Source organism: Zootoca vivipara, chromosome 7, assembly GCF_963506605.1.
Source record: "Zootoca vivipara chromosome 7, rZooViv1.1, whole genome shotgun sequence".
NCBI classification, from domain to species: Eukaryota; Metazoa; Chordata; class Lepidosauria; order Squamata; family Lacertidae; genus Zootoca; species Zootoca vivipara.
Window position 1 is genome coordinate 53,100,040 of NC_083282.1, and position 17,865 is coordinate 53,117,904.

The 17,865-nt window shown below is 43.3% G+C and overlaps 1 protein-coding gene across 2 annotated transcripts in view; it reads right to left on the reverse strand.

Annotated features, from left to right (window-relative positions):
* The window catches only part of TFEB (transcription factor EB), a 73,537-nt gene that overhangs the window by 16,648 nt on the left and 39,024 nt on the right, over positions 1 to 17,865 (reverse strand). For both annotated transcript variants that reach the window (XM_035121593.2, XM_035121594.2), the window contains exon 2: positions 13,326 to 13,444. The gene's annotated coding sequence lies outside the window, so the exon portion shown is untranslated. The remainder of the gene's footprint in view (positions 1 to 13,325; positions 13,445 to 17,865) is intronic.

Below are 17,865 nucleotides of genomic sequence, written 5' to 3' on the forward strand. Positions count from 1 at the left end.
TAATTTTAAGTGCTAATATAAAAAGTAAATATTCCTTTTTTAAATCGTTACCCATTGAATAGGGGGAAGCTTTTTAAATGCACCAAAAGATTGTTCAAACTGATAAATTTGATGGTTCATTAAATGTTAGAGCCCTAAGTGTTTCTTTTGGTTTTGAAATTCTTAACAATGTACAGTCTTCTAATTTTTTTTATGTGTTTATATGTGTTTTAAGGAGTGTATTTTTATTTGTTTCAAGAAGTTCTAACCTGCTTTTCTTTATAAAGCACTTTCAAAGCAATTTTACGTGCACTGCATGCAATTTCTATACAGGGCTAGTGCTCTATTGCAGGTACATCAATACAGCTCTATTGATGCAAAGATCCCTCCGGAGTCCCCCCCCCTTTCCCAGAGTTGTCAAACTTTTCCCAAACCTCTGCGGGGATCGCTCTCCTCCTCCAGAGGTTTGGGAAGGAAGCTGCACGCCCACCAGCCATATAGTTGGCGGGGTGCAGCTTCCATCCTAAGCCTCTGCAGGGATTGCTCCCCACCTGCGGAGGCTTGGGAGGCAAGCTGCATGTCCATCAGCCGTATGGTTGGTGGGGCACAGCTGGCGAGCGTGCAGGGAAAGGGGAGGCCGTCAGCAAAGCCGCGCAGCTCCCCCACTCGCTGGGGCACCCCTGAGAGGCCAGGGCCATGGTGCAATGCACCAGTATGCCCAATAGGAAAGATGGCTCTGGATGCTGTAATAGTGTGTTAGTGGTGGATTTATTCTGCTTTAGTTCCTTCTGCAAAGATTCTTCAATGCCACCACATTATTGCTACCTGGATGGGCTGTAGCACAATGAAAGTGGGACAAGAAAGGCCCAGAACATGTGTGGCATAAAAACCTACGGGATGACAGCAGAAAGCTATGGGATATGAAGCACTGTGACCACCCCAAAGGCTTTGCAGGAATAAACAGTATTGAAAGGGGGATCACATGTGAATGCTCCAGAAGTATCATGACCACAAATCATCATTTGTGCAATAAGAAGGACTGATAAGTGAATTCCATTCAGCTTTGATGGACTTATTAACAATTAGTTTGCCAATTAATCTAAAATGGCATACTTTGAGATCTCCATTTAGGGCATTCCTACTTTTCTGACTTGTTTGTAAGAGAGAGATGTGGGGGGAGGCAGGCTTACCTGGCAATGGCAGCAGGAACGATAATTTGAGCACTGCTGGGCAGCTTAGTCTACCCATTTTAATTTCTCACAGCGTCCTGGAGAAATGCCCAGCCTAGCACTGCTCAGAGTACCAGGGTGATTTTTACTGTTGTGTTAAACAGAGGTCAGCAACTTTTTCAGCCATGGGCCGGTCCACCGTCCCTCAGACCATGTGGTGGGACAGACTATATTTTGGGGGGGGGGTGAACAAATTCCTATGCCCCACAAATAACTCAGAGGTGCATTTTAAATAAAAGGACACATTCTACTCATGTAAAAATATGCTGCAGGCCGGATTGAGCAGACGATTGGGCCCCATCCAGCCCCTGGGCCTTAGGTTGCCTATCCCTGTGTTAAAGACTGGCCCACACGAAGTGTCAGTGGGTTCTGCTGGAGTACTGGGCCCCTAGCTGTTGCCCAAAGGTGCTGTAGGACACAGCCTGAAAGGCTTTCAGAATTTGAACCCATTCTTTACTTTGATGTAGCTATACTGTGCATTCCAAACAAGACGACGAATGCAAGGAGAATGGGTTACAAAATAGTAGACAGACATAGTTACAGACCTCTATATGCAACTATGACATGTGCCAGTAATATACCACTATGCAGAACCAATTCTTAAATCTGCCCTCAATAATAATCCCTTGACCAGCAAACACATCAATGACATGGCGTATGAATCAATCTGCTGCCTAGGTAAACTTTTCCCTTTTCCCAGGAAGCATACAAAGTCAGACCACTGGTCCATCTACATCAGGCATCCCCAAACTTTGGCCCTCCAGATGTTTTGGACTACAATCCCCATCATCCCTGACCACTGGTCCTGTAGCTAGGGATCATGGGGGTTGTAGGCCAAAACATCTGGAGGACCACAGTTTGGGGATGCCTAATCTACATCAATATAGGCTACACCAGGCATCTCCAAACTGCGGCCCTCCAGATGTTTTGGCCTACAACCCCCATGATCCCTAGCTAACAGGACCAGTGGTCGGGGAAGATGGGAATTGTAGTCCAAAACATCTGGAGGGCCGAAGTTTGGGGATGTCTGGGCTAGACTAACTACATTGCAGCTGTCCGGGTTTTAAAGTGTTTACCAGCCCTACAACAAGGACTGAACCTGGAATCTCTGCAAATAATATATCCATTACAGATCACTACAGCCCCCCCCCACCACACAACCCTGCATCCAGCTGGGCTTGAGTGCAGATGGAAGGAAGCTTTAACTGTGTCCATCACTGTTTGCTTAGGGGAGTGGTGGCCATACTTGGCCTTCCAGCTGTTTTGGGACTACAATTCCCATCATCCCTGGCCACTGGGCCTGTTAGCTAGGGATGATGGGAGTTGTAGTCCAAAAATAGATGGAGGGCCAAGTTTGGCCACCACTGGCTTAGGGAAATACCTTAATTTGCTTTATTTTTGAGGTAGCACATAAGGTTTCATGTACTACAGCTCAATTCATTAGGCACAAGAAAGTATTATCCTCACCTGGTGGGTCATATATCTGGGGTGAGGAGGAGAAATGCATGTGCACACAAAGTTTAGAGGGGAAAGAAAATGTAAACAGAGCAGCCAAAAGGCCACGGAATGCAGAGGTACAGTCTGAGATTTCTATGCAAAACAACAGTGTATACAAGATAAGGACAGCATATCTTGGGTACATTTCAGTTTTGCATAGAAATGTCAGAGACTGTACATCTCAGTCTTTTGACCTCGGCCTCTCGCTCAGTGTGTGTGTGTGCCAACTCAGTATAACACTTCATGTACTGGATGATAAAGTGGACTCTAGCTGGCCCATGGAAGTTTATGGCACAATCTTTCAAGCCACCACAAGCCCTTTTGTGCATACGACTTGTATGTTTATTCTTCTGGAATTACATTATTGTTATATTCTCATGGACCACCTGAAAACATCTCAGAAATTACACACAGTCATGGGCCATGTAAGAATCAGGTACAAGTAGAAAGGCAAGTCCCTGTGAGCATTGCCTCCATTCAAATCCCTAAATCCAGAGATCAGCTGAAGCCCCGTTACCTTCTCCAAATTTGGATGAATTAGCAATTTAGAAGACATTCTTGGCTTCTTCAACCTTTCACTGGTTCTCAGCAATTTCACTGCTTCCACTACTATGGGTCTCTTCCCCACACTTATCGTAAGAGAAGACTCACCAAGGTCACAAAGCAGAGAATTCTATGCAGGTTTTCCCCGAAGGAAATTCCAGCACTCATCACCTCAGAATGAGAACTTCATCTTCTAGAGCAATAGAGCAAGGCAAGCCTAAGCCCTGCATAAAAGACAGGGAGAATTGGAAACCAATAGAGTTTTAAAATAGCCCTGCCGGCTCTGCTTGGCTTCACCCTATGTAACGTTCATCAGCTTCTGCTTTCACTCTGACTCATTCACAGGATGGGCGGGGAAAGAGAACAGGACGTCTGAAGGAAGGAGAATGAAAACCAGCAGTGGAACCACATGGAACACTAACAGAAACACCTTATGCATGTCTGCGTGGAAGAAAGTCTCGCTCAGACTTCAATGCTAGTAGGCATGTTTAGACTTTTAGCCTAAGGCTGCAGTCTTATGCTTTTAATGAATTGAGGAGGGTTTACTTTCTGTACTGCACAAGCTTTGGGGATCGCAGTGCACAAGAGTTCACAGGGTTAGCCACTAGCCGAAGGGATATTTTGTAATGTATTCTACTTATAGAAGCAGGGCACAGGATTCTCAGAAATACTACTGGAGGAAATGTGCAGTCAGAATTATCCTACCCTTGAATTTAGATGGGTGCAGAAGGGCAATCTTTCGTTTAAGAAATTAAATAATAAAATGATTTTTTTCCTCCTCCACCTTTAGATCGTTGGGGGGGCCAATTTCATACCATCAAAACAAATTTACACAGTCCACCTAGAGTTACCTGCAAATCATACAGCAACTTTGAGGGATGGACAGTTACAGTGGTACCTCCGGTTACGAACTTAATTTGTTCTGGAGGTCCGTTTTTAAGCCGAAACCGTTCTTAACATGAGGCGCACTTTCGCTAATGGTGTCTCCCACTGCTGGCGCATGACTTCCACTCGCATCCCAGGGCAAAGTTTTCAACCAGGAGCATCTACTTCCGGGTTAGCGGAGCTCGTCACCAGAAGCGTTTGTAAGGAGGACAGTACGTAACATGAGGTTCCACTGTATTGTCAAAGCGTTACTTCAATAATTGTATGTATTTGTGCAACATTTCTCCACTGAAAGTAGGGACATGCTAAGCAAAACCAGGACATTCCAGGATCAAATCAGAAACCAAGACAGCTTCTCTAAATCAGGGACGTTCCTGCAAAACAGGGAAATTTGAGGGTCTGCAGTGGGTTTTCCCGGAGAAAACAGTGGAACAAAAGAAAAACCTATTAGACCCATGCCTGCAAATCAAGAGACAAAGAGAAGTGTGGATGAGCCCTCAGAGTTTGCTCTCCAAACCACATCTGGGCCTTGTGATTGCTCACACTATTTACCAGGCCACAACAATGTGCCATGAAATACCCTAAAGTGTGCATTGAAAAATTAAGCACAAGAAGAAAGGAATGGGTTAAAGTGAGACCTGAATATATACCTACACACAAGGGAAGAAGGAGTGGGCAGAATGACAAACCTTCACAGTGAATCACCACAGAAACACTTAGTGAAGTCATAAGCACAAGGCCAGGTTAAAGCATGGGCTATGTGGCCTGTGGCCATGTGCCCGCAGTCTCGGGGGACCCACTAGCATTCTAGACCAACTTCCAAAATGCCGTGTCCGTGGCTGTTCTTACAGCATAGTATTTTGTTTCTGCTGTGCCTTTCTTAATACATGCTCTCCATTCTCATCATTGAGTGTCCAAATGCACAAAACATGAGAGAGAGAGAGAGAGAGAGAGAGAGAGAGAGAGAGAGAGAGAGAGAGAGAGAGATTGCATTTTCCACTCAGAGCCCACTGGCAAGAGATAGGCTTAGCATTCAAAACGGGTTAAAATAAATTATTTTATATTTGGTTTATAAAATATTTTGGGTTACGCCCACACACGCATGTAGGCTTCCCCTGTGCAGATGCCCCAAGTTCAATGTATGGACACCTGAGGGATCAGGTAAACTGTGTGACAATGGGTGGGCCCAGCAGTGTGGCTCCACAGCCTCTTGTACTATCCTGAAGAGACCCCTCCATACAATAAACAGGTGAAGGGGGATTAAGAGTCATTTGCTTCAAGTGCACAATATGATGATCCACTAATACTTGTAGTATTTCCCCACGTTTGTATATAGCCTAATTTGCTTTACTGTGCATATGTGCACATATCATGTGTTTTTGAGTTCGGAATTGGCCCAGCTTTCACGTTACGGTAATCCATGGTAAGCAATAAACCATGGCTTACTGTGGACAAGCAGCATGCTAGTGCATAGTGCTCAATTGTTCCTGCTTTGAATGACCCTGCCTGGGCCTGGAACTGGAAGAAACAAACCATGAGGTTTGGCTTATTGTTACTTGCATGTGAACCAATGCTAGTGATTTGTTTGCTCCAAACAAAATACGAACAGTAAGGCAATGGCAAACCTTAGCTTCTCACTCATGGTTTGTTGCGGAAGCAGCAAACCACAATGCAATGCTTTGCATGTGATGTCAAGCCTCATAGTTTGTTTCTTCCAGCTCCAGGAACAGTGGAGCAAAGTGGGAGCAATTGGGCAGCATGCACTAGTAAGTACTGCAGCTCATCATGGTAAGATACAAACCATGGTTTCCTCTAGAATAAAAACCATGCCAAACGATAAATAAATGGGTGTGTTGTTGAAATCGATCTTGTACTACTACGGTACTTACCGTACATCTCAGGAAGTGTAGCAGAATGACGATGCAAGTTCAAAACAAATAAATACTGTTTTTAGCTTATGATTGATTTAAATTGCTTTTTGAATGTTTTAAATTGCTTGTTGAATGTTTTAAATAGCTGTTTTGATTGCTAATTTTATCCGTGTATTCTTTTGTAAACTACTATGAAGTTTGTTTGTTACAAACAAGTGGTACATAAATTTTATGAAATGAAATAAAACCAAAGGTTTGCATTCAAAAGAGGATGCAAAGTTTGCAAAATAACTCCTATATTCTTCAGTAGACTCTAGATTTTCCAACTGGTGAGATACAAGCCTCTTTACCATCATGCAGAATTCAGTGCCTCAGCGCAATGCCTTGGAAAGTTTCAAAACAATTCCAAATGCCTGATGGGATGCCAGCCAACTATCCTGTTTAACATACCATTATTCATGAGCATGCAAAAATCAATATGACACCACAGAAGGTACTTTGATGAAGCAGCATAATAATCCTTAAATCGCTCACTGGCTTCCTTGGAATACTTATACAGGCATAACAGAAGTATGTGACTTAACTGTGACATTTAATTGACTATTTATTTAGTGATTTGCATCCGAATATGAAGCTTTAAGAAATTACCACATTTTACTAGCAACTGCTCCCTCTTTCCCCCCTCATATATATAAAAAAACTAAACTGCTGGTAGTGGACTTCCCAGGATATTAAAATCGTTTTACAACCTATATTCCCATGCTTTCCCTGCTGGTTGCTTTTGTGACTTTTAAACTCTGCTGGGGGGTCTCTCTTGCTGGAGAGTGTGTTTAGCCCTGCACTTTAGATCTAGGGATCCAGAGCCAATTATTTTGTTAATTTTTGCTAATTTCCTCCCACAAGTGATCTACAGTCGTACCTTGGAAGTCAAACGGAATCCGTTCCAAAAGTCCGTTCGACTTCCAAAACGTTCGGAAACCATAGCACAGTTTCTGATTGGTTGCAGGAAGCTCCTGCAGCCAATTGGAAGCCACAGAAGCCCTGTTGGACGTTCTGCTTCCAAAGAATGTTTGCAAAGCAGAACACTCACTTCCGGGCTTGCGGCATTCGGGAGCCAAAACGTCCAAGTACCAAGGTGTTCGGGATCCAAGGTACAACTGTATATCTTTATCTATATCATCTATATAGATATAGATATATTTATAGCTATATATATTTTCTCCCTGCAACTGCATAGATGCATGAACCATTCTATGACTACTGGAGCTGATAGACCCTATGCAGCACTAATCTCCACCTCCATTGCTGTGTCAATATCTGGTCATTGGCATCATATAGGGAGGCAGTAAGGATGTACTGTCCTGGGTCCTGTGCAAGTCTGGGAAAGACACATCATCTGAATGTCCTGAACTTCCCCACTGATAGCCACTTCAAAGTCCAATTCCATCAAGAACAACAAAATTGGCATTGACTGGGATAACCACACTAATCATGGGTAAAGCTCTACTCATTGCCTAGATCCAACTAAGTTTGTGAATAGGTTGCCTGAATCTCATTGCAATCTGTGTTGGGGTCACAGAGGACCAGACAACAGCATCTAATACTCCTGTCCTTGCCCATTCAGTCTCAGACCCTCTTGTGCTCAGCAGAAAACGACAGAAGGAGGCTTTTACTCACACTGAACACACTAGAAGCCTCTGCAGAATCAGGAGTCCTGGCAGAAGCCACCTTTAGACCTCCCTTTGCTCAACACAATAAGGTCAGGAACACAGAAAGCAGTGCTGAGGTAGATGGGGACATTTGGCATGCACAGCCCTGTGTCCCCAACAGAGATGGATATTTCCTGTTCAAGCATAACACCTGAGCAGTGGTGCACAAAACTGCAGCATTCAGCTTGTGGCAGATGAAACAGAGCAGCCAAGTAGATATCAGTAAATGTGAAGATACCCAACCAATAGCTGGGCTGGGAACCAGAGGTGAATTCGCCCCAGGGACTTCAAGGTGAGAGAAACATGCCTTGCTTGTTCTGAACCCTTTGGCTCCAAACTTCCTCATGTGATCCACATGCCTCATAGAATATTTACCGTATTTAAAATACCAGGAGCAAAGGGGACAAAATGATTGTTGTCTGTTTTACTATAGGCACAAGCCAACTCACAAAAGGATGCTAACAATTTGCCAAAGGCAACATCAGAAAGGCATAGAGAATACCACGGCTGGTGGAGGAGGGACTGTCCTATTGACCACTCTTCCTTCTTCCTTCTTCTGTTTGTATGCTTTTCAGGTGCCTGATGCTGCCCCACTAAGATAGCATTGCACTGTAATGGGCTCAATTAAGGAACTTAATGATTCAGGCTCCAATCTTTTTCACTCACACAACACAAACCTAGGTTACGAGTAGCAAGTATCAATTATACAAGTGTAACCGGCTGCTATAATCAAACACTAATTTATAAACATATAACACAGAATAACTTCAATCACTAATTTATAAACGTATAACACAGAATAACACTCATGATTCAATCCAACATCAGTTCAATGTATTCAAGTCATATGTTGTACTTCATATTGGGTATCCATATGACATATAAATTGGTTCAAAAGTACTTTCAAATGAATGTGTAATACTTGAGTTTGTTTTTTTGTTCACCGCTACCAGGAATATATATAGTTTGGAATATACTGTGCCTGACGATGTCAGTCAGTGGTTATTCCACAGAATGGATTGTCCAAGCACAGTGACAAGTATAGGTGGCAGTGGAGCATCCAGGTGAAGACGAGACATATATATATGAAGGTGGCAAGGGAGTATCCAATAGCAAAAAGTATCCAAAAGCAGAAGACAAGGTTACCCAGGTTATGTGCCTTGTTTTGCCAAAGTTGGCTTCTTCAGTGAGCGAATTGCTGCATGTTATAAGGGAATAAAAAGTCAGTCTTTCTACCACCAAAAACGCCAGTAATGTCCTTATCAATGTATGTACAGTGGTACCTCGGTTTATGAACACAATTGGTTCCAGAAGTCTGTTCATAAACTGAAGTGTTCATAAACTGAAGCGAACTTTCCCATTGAAAGTAATGGAAAGTGAATTAATCCGTCCCAGATGGGTCCGCGGCGTTTGTAAACCGAAAATTCATAAACCGAGGTGTTCATAAACCGAGGTTCCACTGTACATACCTTTCCACGATAAAGTACTAGCTGGAAAAACTCCAGGTAAGTAATGCTCCAATTACCAGATAAGGCTCTAGTCCATATAAAGGTCTGGCTGCAGACATTAACAGGTGTGATCAATCAAAGCTAACATAGATAATTTTTAAAAGGGCTTTCCAAATTATGCTTACAGTGTATGACAACAGGTTACATGCTCAATAGAATTGAAACCATTATCATCCCATACAGAGGAATTACAGATAACAATTATAGTCAATGTCAGTATTTAAACCATGCGGATATAAGGTATTGAAGAGAAAGATAAACTTGGTTTCCTGCTGCATTAGTTCCTGCCTGGCTAACTCCATGGGGCCTGAGTAGGCCCATAACAAGGTTAAATCTCGATTTGTATGGGATGCTTCTATGAAATGGTTAACAAGTGGTGCATCGGTGACAAAATTCCTGATTCTGGATCTATGTTCGGAGATTCTAACCTTTATTGGTCTGAGTGTGTGACCCACATAAAGAAGCCCGCATGGACATCTAATGATGTACACAACTCGTGAGGTGGCGCAAGTGGCAAAGGAGTAAATAATAAACTTGTATCCTGTGGTATTGGAAAACTCCTTAACCTGTAGATCCAGATTGCATACTCTACAGCGCCCACACCTATAAAAACCCTGTGGGGGACCCGAAAGGAGAGACTGATTGGACACTACCTTCAAATCAGAATGAACCAACTTATCTTTAAAGGATTTTGTACGCCGTTTAGCAAATAGAGGAGTAACACTACATCCAGGGATATCCTTGCGGATATGCCAATGACGTTTTATGATCTTAACAATATCAGATGTTAAGTTGTTATATTCAAGGGAGAGCACCAAGTGGGAAGAATCAGACCTTATGTCACCACTCACTTGATTTTTGAGAAGAGCGGTCCTGTCTATAGACTGGGCTCTTAGGAATGCCGAATTTATGACAGTAGATGGGTATCCACGTCGTGCGAGGGAAGTGGCAAGCTTTTTAGAATGACTAAAAAAATCTTGTGGTTTAGATGAGCTACGTCTTAGCCTGAGGAATTGGCCCACCGGCAAATTATCTCGCAAGTGTTTGGGGTGATTTGACGTGTAATGCAAAAGTGAATTTTTGTCAGTATTCTTCTTACATGGTCGTACCTGCATTTTCAATTTGTCTATAAAGACTTCTACGTCTAGGAAAGGTAGATTACTATGACTATACTTTCCTCCAAACCTTAAATGGGGATGAACATGGTTAATCCATTTGTCAAAATCACTGAAAATGTCAGAAGCAAGGATAAACAAGAGGTCGTCAATGTACCGCCCGTAATACAGCACGTGTTCACCAAATGGATTATTATTTGTAATGTGAGCTAAATCAAACTCCCTCATGTATATATTCACTATACTCGGGGCAGCAAAAACTACCGAGAAGGAAGAAAAAAGAAGGAAGCGCTGTGGGTTAAACCACAGAGCCTAGGGTTTGCTGATCAGAAGGTCGGCAGTTTGAATCCCTGCGACGCGGTGAGCTCCCATTGCTCAGTCCCAGCTCCTGCCCACCTAGCAGTTCGAAAGCAAGTCAAAGTGCAAGTAGATAAATAGGTACCGCTCCAGCGGGAAGGTAAACGCCGTTTCCGTGTGCTGCTCTGGTTCGCCAGAAGCGGCTTAGTCATGCTGGCCACATGACTCGGAAGCTGTACGCCGGCTTCCTCGGCCAGTAAAGCAAGATGAGCGCGGCAACCCCAGAGTCGTCCACGACTGGACCTAATGGTCAGGAGTCCCTTTACCTTTATGATATACTTGGGGTGCTGTCCTTGGAGTCTGACTCAGATGTTGGAAATTCAAATGTTGAATGGAGGCCCAAATACTTTTATGGGTGAAAATCTTCCTATCTATAAAGTATGCATCCATGCAACAGGAGCAGAATTCTACCCTCTTCCCCTTTCCCATATTTCTTACTGAGCAGGAAGGAAACTTCTACTCACAATCACAACTAGAAATTACCCACTCCCTACACATCCACTGTTATAGGTTACTGCTTGAGAAATGGTCACCAAACATTCACCCAGTATGTATTGACTTCCACAACCCCTTTCTTGCCATTCCATAATACAGGCTAGCATCTCCTCCGCCCCACCTCCCATCCCAACTAGAAAGGTATGGCGTACTGAATGATGATCACAGAAAGACTTGTGGCAAAAGCAGAGGCTAAAGCACAGCTGCCCCAAATGCCAACCCACTACCCAAATCACTCTCTCATCTTTCCTTCCTTCCTGAGCACCTCATGCCCCAGAGCTATAGAAACTTTTGCAAACTCTTCTTGCTGTGGCTTAGACAGCACAGCTGCTTTGGAGAAAACTGAGGCTGGGCCTCAACCCTCCTCCTATCAAGAAAGGCTGTGATTACAATCAGTGCTTTATGGCACCATGGCCTCCAATGTTTGCTGGGCAAAAACTGGGTACACTTTTTTTTTTACCACTGGCTAAGAAAGTGGTTCATAAAAAAGTCTATCTACTTCTGTTGTAATTAAAGTCTTTAAAAGTAATAATAATAAAAGCTTAGTTTTTATTTGTCCCCATGCTGCCCACCAAGTCAGAAAAGAAGATAGCAGGAAGTTGGTACCATTGGCACTCCTTGAGGACGGCACAGAATACAAAACACAGATCTGCCCTTGATGAGTTGCTGAACATCCTAGCCTTAGTAACTGGAGCTTCTGGCTAACAAAGAACTAGTGTGTGCCACACTGAGCTGCATACAAAAGGCAGCTTTGCAGAACTAGGCAAGGGTTAAGGCCAGTAATTTTGACAGAAGGGAGATCATTGCCCCTCCTCGGTTCTTAGCCCAGTGTCAGCTATGCCAGAATGGGGATAAGCCAATTTGCATTGCCTTGGCCACTCGAACTAGCTAGCGTTGCAGTACAAGCCTCAGGCTTATTCAGCTTGTTTCATACCAAATGCCAAACTAATCAAGAGTTACAATCCAGGCACTCTTCTTTCCTAAATGCTGAGGATTTGGATCAGTTACATCAAATGCAGGAAAACTGTAGCGCAACCCACAAACATTTCCATTCTTCTTTTGAGCACCTGTTACCAGCCTTCAGACATTCATTTTCCACACACATCCTTCCACAGGAATCATTTTGAAAGTATTCCTGTGGAGGCAGACAGTATACGAAAACCAGCCCTAAAGTTATGGACACCTGATACTTTTGATCCTCCATAGGTCAGAGAGATGATACTAAAAAGGGACCCACCCACCTTGCTTTGTGTTTTCTTTAGGAACTTTACCTCTGGCTGCCTAGTATGCTTTTTTGTGGAGCTTTTGACTGGAAACACTTCTAGTGCTAGTGAATTGGCCTTTATGTAGTGCCAAGTGGCTACTATGCACATCCTGTCATTTTTAGCTCTACGATGTAAGAAGTTTCATCTGCCAACTTTCTCTCCTTTACAAAAGAGAACCAGTGTAGTGTAGTAGGATCAAATCCCCACTCCAGTGTTGAGGCTCACTAGGTGACCTTTGGCCAGTCACTGGCTCTGAGTCTGACCTACCTCACAGGTTTGTTGTGTAGATAAAATAGGCAGGAACCATGTGTGCTGTTTTGAGATGCCTAGAGGAAAGTTGGGGTGGGAAGCCCAGCCAGATGGGTGGGGTATAAGTAAAATAAAATAAAATAAAATAAAGTTTTATTATTATTTATTGCATTTATGTGCCATCTTTCTTCTTAAAGGACCCAGGGCAGTAAACAATGTATTGAAAATATTACAACAATAAGAAAACATATAAAAAGATTCAATACAGAAACAATACCAACACAGCACCACAAACCAAGCACTGCTATTTTGGAATTATTGAATATATAGGCTTTGGACATAATATTATGCCACAGTTAATAAAAAACAGAAGCAAAGCTTCTCAACTCCTCATGGGTGTGTTAGTGATGGAGGAGAGAGGAGCACATGAGCCTGGGGAAATGCTTGTTTCACTTTAAGCACACTAAACCATGACCTATCATGACATCTGAATATAAACAGCATTGGTCTTTAAAAAAAAGGCTTTCAATAAAAGGATGTTCTTGTCCCTTGCTTCAAAGAACCTGCAAGACAAAACACACTCATTGGGAATGCCACAGGATATTAAACTGGTTGTTACTTACCCAACTGTTAGATGGACGGGGCACCCACAATAGGGCCTCTTCCAATGACCTCAAGGATTGGGAAGGCACATATGGGATGGGAGGAAGTGTTCGTTCAGATGTCCCTTTGGTATGGCTTTCTAGAATTCAAAAAAGGGAGAAAAGCATGGAAAAAACAAGATCAGTAACTGGCAGGAAACTGTACCATGTCTTCTTCTTTTCCTCTTTTTTGAAAAAGCATCTATCCCAGTCATGAAAGCCTAGGTAATGCAGAAGAGAAGCTATAGCATTGCAAATTCATACCAGCACATTCATTCCTAATCCCACCTATTATCCAAAGCATTGCAATTTTTCAGGATTCATATCACTGGTCTTAGATACAAGGTTTTAAAAAGTCAAGCTCAATTGTTATAATATAATGCCAGGCAAAAAGCTGCTGGTCCCCATATGGCACTTAGCTTTGCAACCATCACTGAGAATGAATTTGTTGGATAGGTAGTAAACACAAGCATGGTACACTAGAGGAGGTTTTGTGGTTAGGGGAAATCCAGCAAGAGTATATCCAGCCATGTATTAAAAACCCACAAATGCCACCATAACAGTCTGCTGCGATTCAAGAAGTCATGAGTTTGTGACACCTGACTTGAAAGTTCATTTCCCACACCGTCACAAGAGGGACTGGCTTCAGATGGCCAAATAAGGGAGCTGGCCTTTGATAAAACTGTCAGAAACATAGGAAGTTGATGTACATCAAGTCAGACCACTGTGTCCATCTGGCTCAGATCTGTCCATGCTAACTAGCAGCAAATCTCCAGGGTTCTAGGAAGGAGTCTTTCCCAGCCCTATCTAGAGACACCAGGGACATTCTGAACGTAAAGAAAATGCTCTGCCCCTGACCTACAGCCCTTCCCCTATCAGCTGCTTACCCATCTGCAGTTTCTCCTGTCTCTAAATTTCAGATGAGGGCATTTTAAAGCTGAGCAAAAGGCTGCAGTCTCTTTTACAGACGTGAAAACTCAGGAGAGGAAACAGCCCAAGGAAAAACAGGATTATTTTACAGTGCCACCCACAAGGAGGCTGAAACACCCAAACAGTTTTGCACATTGAAGAGTCCTTCACACCTGTTCAAAGAGGGCGCAAAGCACAGGCGGGTGAACATCACTGTAGGTGTAAGCAGAGAGTTCATGCTGGGCAGAGAGCAAATGACACCACCAGTTGCAAAGTGAGGAAGATTCGAGCTGCCAGTCCAGGCAGTGCCTTAGATATGAGGAGTAGTTTTCATTCACAGTTCATAAATCTAGCAGCAGGCTGGACCTCCCGTTACTTTACCTCAGTTGTACGCTCAAGTTAACTGTTGTGCTTGCCCAGGGGAGTTAATGATTAATGCAGTCAAGAGCCATCCCTCCTCAATATTTAGTAAAATAAGGAAAGGGGGGGGTCCTCTAGTCATTTATACAGGATAACAAGTACACATGTTCCTTTTTCCTATAGAGCATAGACTGCTAATTCCATCAGATACACCTATTTTGAACCTTTGGTGGGGGTGGGGGAAGGGGAAGGGGTGCCTGATGGCTGCAAAAAATATATTTACCAAGAGGGATAAAAACAAACTTCCAAGAGGCCAGCTACTATATATAGCACAGGCAAAACATCCAGGGGTAGGTTGGGTTACAGATCCCTCACCCTACTCAAGAAGGAGGTGTTGCCAGTCTCCTAAAATCATTCTTCCTTGGGAGGTGATAGGATTCTATTTCTAGTTATTGGCTTGCCAGAATATGAATACACACACACACACACACACACACAACAGAACATCTACCTAAAATAAGGATTTAACTCTTCAAGAGACCTCAAAGAAATCCCCTCACCTTACATTATATACATTATTATGTCTATAAACAGAGAGAGAGAGACATCTTCAGGCCCAGCACTTTTTTGTTATGACACAGGGCACCATAATATCTTGGATTATGTTGCCCATTGACCCAACTTCTCAGTAGCAGTTCCCCCATTACTTGAATGCCCTCCCTGGTGAGGTACACCTGTCTTCCTCATTAACAATATCCAGGAGGAATTGAAAAACATCATTCACCCAGGCATATGATGGCTGAAAAATACTTTTTCAGAAAACCATGAAATTAGATGTGGTGGTGTGTGTATGTTTTTAATTTCCTTTTAGACACTCTTAATTACTTTCAAGTTTTTTAATAGGTTTTTGTTTCTAATTGTATCATTGTATTTACTACTGTGTTTGCTGAAATTTAATAAATAAGAATAAGCAGCAGCAAGACAAAACTCTGGAAAGGATTGCCCCAGGATGAGATACTAGCCTGCCCTGAGTTCTCTTGTTCCATGGGAGCACCAGGAAAAGGGAAATAGTACAGTGGGATATGCAGTGTGAGCAGAGAGCACATGTTCCCTCTACCAGCCTCTTTCTGCCCTTACATTTCTAGGCAAAATAAATTGTCATCCACAGAGCTTCCAGACAGGGATGGGTCAATTCCCAGGAAGGAAGGAAGGAAGGAAGGAAGGAAGGAAGGAAGGAAGGAAGGAAGGAAGGAAGGAAGGAAGGAAGGAACGAAGGAAGGAAGGAAGGAAGGAAGGAAGGAAGGAAGGAAGGAAGGAAGGAAGGAAGGAAGGAAGGAAGCATTACTAGCCTTATTAATCCAGTTAAGTGTTTCACAGTGGGCAAAATGAGGGCTTGTGATTCTTTTCAGCAGCGCAATAGGCATTTCGATTTAAAAAAATTGATAAAGTAATTTAAGGCCTTGAGCAAGAGTGATAAAAGAAGTCTAGCCCAAAACCTCTGTATTAACTTAAAACAACTCCATGATGTACATGCTGTGATTTCTGTCCTGGGATACAGTCAGCATTTACTGTGCGGATATCTTGAGAGAATGGGTGCTCTCATTGGTCAGAAAGAGCCAAGAGCCACCCCTTCGAAACTGAGGTGCTATTGTCCCCTCCCACCACCACCGGATCCATACCCATGATATAGGCAAAAATCTGCCTTTATTCCCTTATTGGGTTCTCCATCGGTTGGAGAATATAACAGAGGCCAACCAGAGAAGTTTGAGAAGCAAAGCCTTTATTTTCGCTGTTGCAACAGGGTCCTTCCCCTCACGCAGGAGAACAAGGAAGGAACCCCAAACAAAGGTGTCTTGCCCTTAAAAAGAAATTTGAAATTGGTTTCAGCCCACCCCCCAGAAGCATCATCCATATGTCACAGAAGGGGTGTAGCCAAGACCCCCCTCCCTAGATTCAGCATAGTTACATCATGAAAGGGGAGGTCTGGTGGCAGTAATCTGAGCAGTCTGGACCCTGCCCCCTGCCCCCAAAACCTAATCAACAAAAAAGAGAGATATTTACATTTCCCTGTTTCCCAGCCAAGTTAATCACACCCTTTTGTCTGGCACTCAGGTATCAGGATGCCAGGGATTATCACTTTAATTCCTGAGACAATGAGAAGGTTCCCCCCACCGCCCTTCTTCCTTGCAGAGGAACACCTGGTCAGAGAGAGAGAGTCAAAATGGTGTCAGTCAGGCCTGTCTTCCTGTGCTGCTTCAGACATGTTTCTGTACATTCATGTACATGTTTTATGAACAATTAATATATATATATATATATATATATATATATATATATATATATATAACCTCAAAATTCTTATAACACCCATCTTCCAGACCACTGGGAAGCTGGCAATCCACAGCGCCTGCTCCCAGGTAGACTGCTTTGGGTTTCACCCTGTTGGAGGTCTAGGATCAAAGTTGGTCAAGGTCAGGAATTTGCTCTATTGGGGGGAGGGCAGCAGATTGCAAGGGATTGGCTGGGGGTGCAAAGAGTACTGACTGGTCTGGGATCCCCAAGTCTAACAGGTAATTGGACACCCCAGTTTTCCCCTTTTCTGGGGCAGTAAGTGACCTATAAAAAGAGGGTGGTGGCAGGAAGTACCAGACAGGAAAGCAGTGAGTGCTGTGAGGCCGGGAAAAGGACAAGAGAGACTTTCTTGAGCATCCCAGCTTTTCTGTACCCATCTCCTCCAAACTCTGCAGCAATAAGTGGAAATAGGTTCCTTTCCTTTGGTCTTTTGGGCCACTAGAAACAAAAATGGGCAAGCTGTGCCCAGGTGAGGAGCAACTGGAAGTAGAGGTGTGGCAATAAGAGGCCACGCACTGAAATAAAACAACATGCATGACAGACCACACACACAATGTGGCTGCAGATGCATAATAGGTTTTGTTTTTATTTGTTTATCAGATTTTAGGTGGTATGGGAAAATACAGATTAACTGTAAAAAAAGGGGAGGGAGTGAATTCTGAGGAGGACATTGTGTGGAAAAGCAGCAACTTGTGGCCATGAGCAGCATTAACCCCGCAATGAACTCCTGTCTGGAAGAACCCGTGGGTCAATAAGAAAGAGTCAAACTTGTGCACCTCCACCCAAGCCCAAAACAAAAGAAACTCTGCAGAGCAATTGCTTCATCTCAGAGCCATGTCGCTGCTCCCTCCAGTTCCTGTGGGGTATTTGCTTAACATTTGACAGTGATGTTTTATGAATG